Source organism: Ostrinia nubilalis, chromosome 4 (assembly GCF_963855985.1).
Source record: "Ostrinia nubilalis chromosome 4, ilOstNubi1.1, whole genome shotgun sequence".
Taxonomy (NCBI): Eukaryota; Metazoa; Arthropoda; class Insecta; order Lepidoptera; family Crambidae; genus Ostrinia; species Ostrinia nubilalis.
The window spans coordinates 6,728,649-6,737,351 of record NC_087091.1 but is presented as its reverse complement, the minus strand read 5'-3'; positions in this window follow the sequence as shown (position 1 = coordinate 6,737,351).

Here is an 8,703-nt window from a genome sequence, read left to right as displayed (position 1 = left end):
CGACGCTGTACGTTCCGTGTCACTGTTCCCGTGTCACGATAAGCTCTGCACTATCGCGGCAATATCAAAACTATATCTGGCGAGTATAGAAATAAACCTACCGAGCCGAAATAGATCTAGACTGAGACTAAACGAATAGAGAAGCTGAAGATAAATTAAGATTTCCTAAACATTAATTTGAGAGATGTAAGGACAATTTATATTTTAATTTACGTATACCTACAATATCTAACCGGGCAATATGGAAAGCATTGGAGGAGGCCTATGTTCATGATACAATATCTCCAAAGCAATTATGTTTTCCAAATAATTTCGCATACTATATTTTGCCGCTGCTAGTTTTTTTTTTTGCGAAATACTTACTTACCTTTGCCTTTTCGAATACCCAGTAGTAGGTAGGTATATTTCGTAAAAAGGGTAGAGAGAGACTGAACTATCTATAACTTCATTTATTGATAGCACTTTGAACACCAATACCTTTTCATTTCCACGAATTTTTCATAACTTGATAAGTACATAGGTATTTTTAGTGACAGTCGTGTGACATACTCGTAATTCTAATTTGGCTATAAAATATGTAATTTAATCTGGTAATATGAACGAATACGGTGACAAGGCGAAGATTATTCCTGCCGCAGTGCGGACCACTCGTGAATTAGTGGGTACTTACCCGAACATAGGATTTTGCAATTCAACACTTCTGTAGTAATTTGATTTGGATGCAAAACTTACGGGGCTATTTTCAAAACAGTTGTCAAATTTTCAGGGAGAGTTTTTGTAATCATGATTATGATTACCTACATTTAACTTTTTTTATAAAACGCAAGTAAAACCCTTCCTGTTTCGGATATAATTTAGGTACTAAATATGAATTAAAATAATGTATTGCATTTCTTATGATTTGAATATGTGAGTAACATCAACATAACCTTCATTCTTTAGTTTATTCATAATACCCATAAATTGGTCACAGACATTTTAATTCTTTTCAAGTCAAATAGTCAACACCAAACTATATTTTGTGAGGGAAGCGTTGTCCGTACAATATTTACGCCCGTATTCACAAACGATGCTTGCTTAAGTGAAGCAGCAAATCGAACGCAGAGGTTTGAATAGACTCTGTGATTGGTTCGTGGCAACGCAGCATGGGACGTCCACCTACAAGGTGGACCGACGACATCGTAAAGGTTAAGGTAAAGGTTAGGGAAGCGCTGGACGCAGGCCGCTACCAATCGATTAACGTGGAAAGCATTAGGGGAGGCCTATGTTCAGCAGTGACGTCCTATGGCTGAAATGATGATGATGATGATGATGATTGTTTCGTGTGTCACCCAGTGCGTCCATGCGCACTGTTAGACCTCATAGTAATGTTTGTGAATACAGGCGTTAGAATTCAGAATATTCTTTTACGCCCGATTCCCATAATCAATCCTTGTCCAAATCCGGATTACAACTGTCAAATTGAATACAGTTTTAGATTATATTTCCAAAATTTTCGATGCATTTACACTTTAATATTGTTTAAATAGTCTTATAAACAATGTTTTCGGAGTTTCCCTGCGTGATCGAATCAGAAATGAGGAGATCCGTAGGAGAACCAGAGTGACTGACATAGCCCGCAGAATCGCTAAAATCAAGTGGCAGTGGGCGGGGCACATAGCTCGAAGAGCTGATGGCCGCTGGGGCAGGAAAGTTCTTGAGTGGCGACCACGAGCTGGAAGACGTAGCGTGGGCAGGCCTCCCACTAGGTGGACCGACGATCTGGTGAAGGTCGCGGGAAGTACCTGGATGCAAGCGGCGCAGGACCGGTCTTTGTAGAAATCCTTGGGGGAGGCCTTTGTCCAGCAGTGGACGTCTTTCGGCTGAAACGATAAACAATATAAAAATGTAAAAACATCAAAAACCGCAGTTATTTTGGCCAAAAACATATTAAAATTTGACAGTTGACAATCCAAATCCGTATAATTTGGATTAGGATTGAATATAGAAATCCAGCATTAGCGAACAACATCGGAGTTTCAGAAAGCTTTAGTTTGTTGCTAACCTAAAAAGGGATGATCGCGACAGTTACAACATTACACTCGGCTGGAAGTTAAAATGGAATGTTTATTTTTGTCTAGAATACGGTCTCCCAAAATGTCTATCTAATTTCGTCTCTATTACGACGTTGTTACAAATTATTTTACAATTGCTTTAGTTACTGGGACAAAGTGAAACATTATAGGCATTAAAAAATTTAACTCGTATTTATGAGAAACACAGCAATGTATAAAGTTTTTGCTCTGTTTCTACAGCATTTTAGGTTAACACAGAAATTAAATATTTTTAATTTTAATTAAACTAAGTACTGGTGTTTTCTTATCTTAATCTCTCTTGCGGAACAGTAAATGTAGTATTGTTTCCGATTTAACTAATAGTTTTTAACAGCGTCATGTTCACCACCACACCTTCATTGGTTAGGTTTTTATGGCGGTCAATAGATCCTGGCTACACAAGAGTTGGAGTGGTGGGAACGAGAAGTAGGAATAGTCCCGTAAATGTTCACCACTGCATTACATGTATTTCACAGAAATGCCGTCATTTTGTACGTGACATTCCTACATGTGAAATTAAGTTTAAAAACGTAACTTTCAATCGTCGCTGACTGTACTGAAAAGGTGCACATTGTTACTAGGATTCGTAAAGGGTGTATCCAAGCGAAAAGAGACAAAGGTAATATTAAATGTCAAAGCGTTTGTGGGAGTTAGTGCACGTGCAACGCAGTTCGTGGGAATATAGTTGGTGGTAGACTTCTTGAAGCTTTCGCCTATTTGTTAGACTTGATTCGATCTTCGTGTATATCTTTTCTCGGAGTTTACCTACTTAAACCTTATCACCTGTTATCCGTTTTGCACTGAAGGCAAGTCGATCCTTACCTTCGAGGTTTTCCTACGTTCTTCTGATTAATTTCGTTGCGGGTCCAATGAGAGCTAAACTTTCCCCCGGGATAAACTTGGCCTTGACTGTTTTGGTTTATATTGGTAGTCTGTAAGTAGATCCGATACACAGGAACGAGAGGGTCGGAATGGGTCAAACTTGGCTTTCACTGGTTGGGTTTTTATTGGCGGTTAAGATGTAGATCCTACACAGGAGTTACACTGATGGAAACGAGAAGTGGAAAAAGTCCCGTTATTAAGTCTAAATTACCCAGATGGAGTAATGAATCACGGAACCTATTATTGCTTGGTAGAACTTTAAGGCCAACATTGTCTTCAAATTGCACTGAAACAAACTGTAGTCACCCTGTATCCACTGTAATCCGAACAAATTCCATTAACAAACGGCATTAGAGCAAGCAAACATGTCATCCCCGCCCATAAAAGGCCAGTGCAGTCTGCAAACACGTACGAATCAAAGTATCTGACAAGTCCGCAGCTGGCTTTGTACGGCTGTTTTTGTTTGTACCACAAAGCGATGGATTGTTTCGAACGGCCTGTTTGTGTTTGGAACTGAATTAAATAATTGAACAGACTGTATTTCGTTTAAGACAAATAAGGTGCGAGTAATGCGACACGTTTTTTTTTTCTGATATTAGGGTTAGGACTTTGCAAGACACTGGGAATAATATTTATGGCTTATCGTGATATTTTTGCATCTGTTTTAACATCAGGTGCGATTGCGGTCAAATTTTTTTTTATTTTATTTATTTTATTACGTATACAAAACAGGACAATGTCCTAAGCAATACAATGATAATATTATGAATACCAGTCATGTTCTGCAAAAAATTACTGTCTGTTTAAAATAATATTCCACTAGTCTTGTAAAGGTATTAAATGCCTTTCAAAATTCTATAAAAGTCCAGTTAGTTCCTTCAAAGATAATTTTCTCCCCCAACTCTGTCGGTATCACTCACGCATCATTACCCGCAAGTAAGATGATATTCAGACATCGAGGTACTACGGAAGAATATTATATATTTTATTAGGGGTGTTTATTGTATTATTCCTTACCTTCGTTTGATGTGTTTACGTTGATGATGTTATGCTTGTATCAGCTGTCGAGTAATAACATATGACATATTACCTATACATACAAATACCTACCTCATTACACCAGGGCTTATCGACAGAACGAGAACGAAGATTCTCAATTGAATACCTAATACTCGTCGTAGTAAAACAAGTAGGTATATTTAGCTTATCACGAGGGGTTAAGGACGTAATTTACGAGTAATACGAAGAAAAAAGCATGTCTTGGTAAATGTAATGTAGGACATCACGCCGCCCCGCTCGATGGACCGACGACCTCAAGATGAAACTAGCAGTGGCTACTTGAAAAGCAGGAGATTGTGATTTAGGGCAATTCTTGAAAAGGCTTAAGTCCAGCACGTAACCCTCCTACGTACGTGTCTGAAATTGTATCAAAAATCGGTCCACGCCAAAACTTTCAGTTTCCAAAACAAACTCTGATAACCCAATTGCGTTAAAATTGATCGTGTGAACTTTCGTGGTTGTCGTGGATTATTTTTTGCGCGGTACCCGTGTAAAATATTAGTTTTGGATACGTGTCAGTTGTTAGAAAATGGCTCGTCGCGGAGCCTCGTGATTGATACGCCTCCCACATGTCCAAAGCGGCACTTGGACCATTTATCTTGTGGAATTTTTACAACAAAACCCCGGCGTAATGCACTGGCTTGTACAAATTTATACTATCTGCGTAAACCCTGCGCTGGGGTTAGAAATGTGATAAAATATAGCGCTATTAGAGCTGCGCGTGCTAAAATATTTTTGTGTCTATTTATCAACATAAAATCGCTATGTGACCGCGGGCGAATGTGCCTCTAAAAGTATTGAACCATTTTATTAATGTCGCAGTGGTACGACTAACAATATTTTTTCCTTTTACACGTATTTGTATCCATTAGAGAATACCATTTTGATTTGAGTACATTTTTCACAGACATTTTAGTTATTGATAAGAAAATCCAACTTCACAACTATGTCAAATTTGATATACCTACAATATAAAATTTGAATACGTATTCTATACTTAGTTAAAGTATTTTTACGAATAAATTCTGAAAAAGATTCAAAGTCAGCAATCACATTTAAGTTTATTTTTATTACTTACTTTGTTAGTACGCATTTTAACGTCTAGTTATCAGGAATACAGGAGAGCTGGAAAAGAGCAAATATACTTAAGAATAAATTTCGAAAGTCTGGAGTAGCAACCATAGATTTGTTCTACTTATAACCGACTTGCGTGAACATAACTTTTTGACATAATTTATTTTCAAAGCTCACGTTACGCTCACTATTCCTAAGAAAGGTTGTAGCAGGATAGTCTTGGAAAAAGTGCCCCCAAAGCCTGAAGTTCGAAACTGGCCAATCGATACCTACTTTATATAAAGATAGTATAATGTGCAAAATTTCACCCCCAGCAATACCCTCCACGGAGCCACAACACCCAACTGTACCTAAAACTGTTTTATTTTTTTTCTCCAAAACTATGTACCTACCTAACTGACGAATTCAAATTTTTGTACAGGTATTGTTGTGTCTCATAGTAATAATATAAAAAAACAACAGCTCTATAACTACCTTCCATGCTGGAAAAAATTTAAAAATAAAATTTCACATTCTGTATAATGATTTCCGAATTTCGAACTTCAGGCTTTGGGGGCACTTTTTCCAAGACTATCCTGCTACACCCTTTATGTAAGCAATCTGATTTATGTCATAATATCTCCATACAGCGACGCGTCTTCTATTTTTCGACAAAAGGCATTGTGCTATTTTGTATAGAAGAACGTCACGTTTCTTAAAAAATATTGGTAAAGAAAAATATTAAGGTGTTCTAACAAACACGCACAATTAATTTCCCCATTCAGTAGATAACAGGGCTCATACTTGCAGAATCTGGAATTGAATCTACGTAGATAATGATAATTTATGATTAAGGTATTATTCTAAGAAACTCAAACAGTGAATTTGTCCTATTCAGTAGATACAGAGTCCACACTTGTAGAATCTCGAATCGAAACCACGTAGACAAGGAATGTTCTATTTAATTAAAAATACTTTTAAGAAGAGCAATCCACTGGTTACAGACGGAACGTTCCAACAGTAAAATGTCCCCTTACAAACATTCCAAGAATCCCATTTAAAGTTCAACATACTCCGAAAGTCAGAAGCAAGTGTATTATGTGCTGGGTCATATACTAGCAACTTTAGTTCGCATAAGGAAAACAGCTAGAATGCCTGCATTAGGTCGGACCATAAATACTGCGAGCTAAACGAGATTTCAGTGGATTTTCACTAAATAATTGAATACGCTCTCTAGTCAAGAAGTAAGTATATGAACTCGATCCGATATTTGATGGTAGCAATTTGTTTTGGAACTTGGTGGTCGTTGCTAAACTTCATATTATGCGTTTCTACAGATTTCCATTTTGCAGCAGAAGTCATAGATCAGACAAAGATGTTATCATGACGTACTTTATGTATGCTAATTGAAAATGAATCCTGTAAAAATCCGCCCTTTTCTGTCTGATGAATCTAGAAAGATCATTAGCCTAATCTGGTCTACTTAAATTTAACCCACCAAAATAGTTACTTATTACTTTTTTTTAAAGACCTATTAGTAATTTGTATTCCACAAATTACTAATAGTCCCGTATAGCCCCTCGTGGTTAGCTAAATATGCTTGTGATACGAGTGGGCTCACCACAATGGTCGAGCAGCGGTGGGATTCGAACCCACGTTCCTCGGATCACGGGTCGACCAGACCGGCCCCTTCATCGTTCGGCTATCTTGACATCAATTTGACCAATGTCAAGCAATGCCACAACATTTTTACGATGACTGCTTAGGGTATTATTTTAGACAATGTCGTGGATAGCTGAAAAAGCTTAATTTCTGTTTCTATTGCAAGAAATAAGAATCAATATCTATTAAAGCGAAAGGTCACTGCCTCACTCACTCATCACAAATCTCAGAAACTACATGTGCTAGGTTTTGCATGGGGGTGCTTTCTAAGACGGAATTTTGCAAAATTCAATCCCTAAGTGGGTAAAACGAGATCCACGCGTACGAAGTCGCAGGCGGCCGCTAGTCAATTATAAAATATCCTATAAATATTTTGTCATTTCTAGTGGAGCCTTGTTGTCTCCTCGACTATTTCCATTTGTGGTGGTTAAGCTTTAGGCTCGTGTGAAAAATAAGGGCATTAGCATTAGTTAATCAAGATAAGCTAAATGAATAAAACTCAGCCAAAATAATGTTGTAAATAAACGTGGCCAGCACAATCGGAATGATCATTTATCCAAGACCAAATTAATATTTCTTTTACATAGAGTTCAAGGTAATACTGACTAATTTCTTGACATTGGCGTTGCGTGCCTTTTGGAAACAAGCTATTAATGGCATAAAATAAATAGACCCAGTAATGACTTTTAGAACAAAGACTTTTATTCTGGGGAATAACAATAGTGCTTAAGTATAATGAATGCAAATTATTGTAAAGTATATTTATGTTTTCGGATTTTTAAACAAAAATTCAGTTATATTACTTTAATTAAATTACTGCATTTTTATGCTACAATATTTAAAAAAAATAATATAACAGTAATTGCTAACTATAGCGCAAAAATCTATTATTGGATGGAGATATTAAGACATTCTTGTGAATACTAACGCCCGTATTCACAAACATCACTATGAGGTCTCACAGTGCGCGTGGACGCACAGGGTGACAACGAACCAATCACAGAGCTCTATTCAACGCTGTGCGTTCGATTTTCTGCTTCACATAAGCAAGCATAGTTTGTGAATACGGGCGTTAGTTTAGTGGGTTATGTTTGTAACATACTTTATTAAACTCCACTGTGGTTCAAAACTAATTATTATGTTTCTATTAATACAATACTACGAATATTTAGGAAATAGAGAATTAAGAGTCATTTGTTATAGCCCATGTATTGTTATTAATATTTCTTGTGACTTTTGCTCATTTTCGATCATGATTATTAAGTACATATTAAAACTACAGTACAAGCGTTCCTTAAAGCAAAATGTACCGATCTTAATGGATATTAATGAACGAATGTCAAAATTGTACTAGGTATTTTTGCCATCATATTTACTATTACTATTTATTAAAGTAGTACCTATTATGTTTGGTGCGATATAAAATTAAATTAGTAACTGTTGTGAGTAAATAATTGAGTCCCGAGTAGTACTAGTTTAACAACGAATGTTATAAAAAACCATTTTCATTTTTAAACAAGTTGGACTTTCATCCATCTAGATTAAAAATGAAAAATTATTTCGCACATTAATGCAGCTTGTTCCAAATGCGGTGTTTGTAGCCATCCGACATGACATGAACTTATATCCATAATTAATAGCAATGTGGCTGTACACTACTAATCCCTCGACGCGGTGATATTTCAACATCGCAACTTATTTTTAGTTATCACACTAGCTGTGCCTGTGACTTTGACGCGTGAAAAAAGTTTGAATAATTTAAAATTTAATAGTTTGTATATTTATTTATTACAGCCTTTTTGGCGTCAGGAAACGCATTAAATTGCATACCAATTAGTTCGGCGGTATCGACTTTAGGGGTTATGTAGGGCTCTCCCTGCCAAATAGGTAGGGCCTAAAACCTGACGCGACGGTGTCCTCCAAAGTCTTTGGGACGGAACTCCGAGTAACTCTT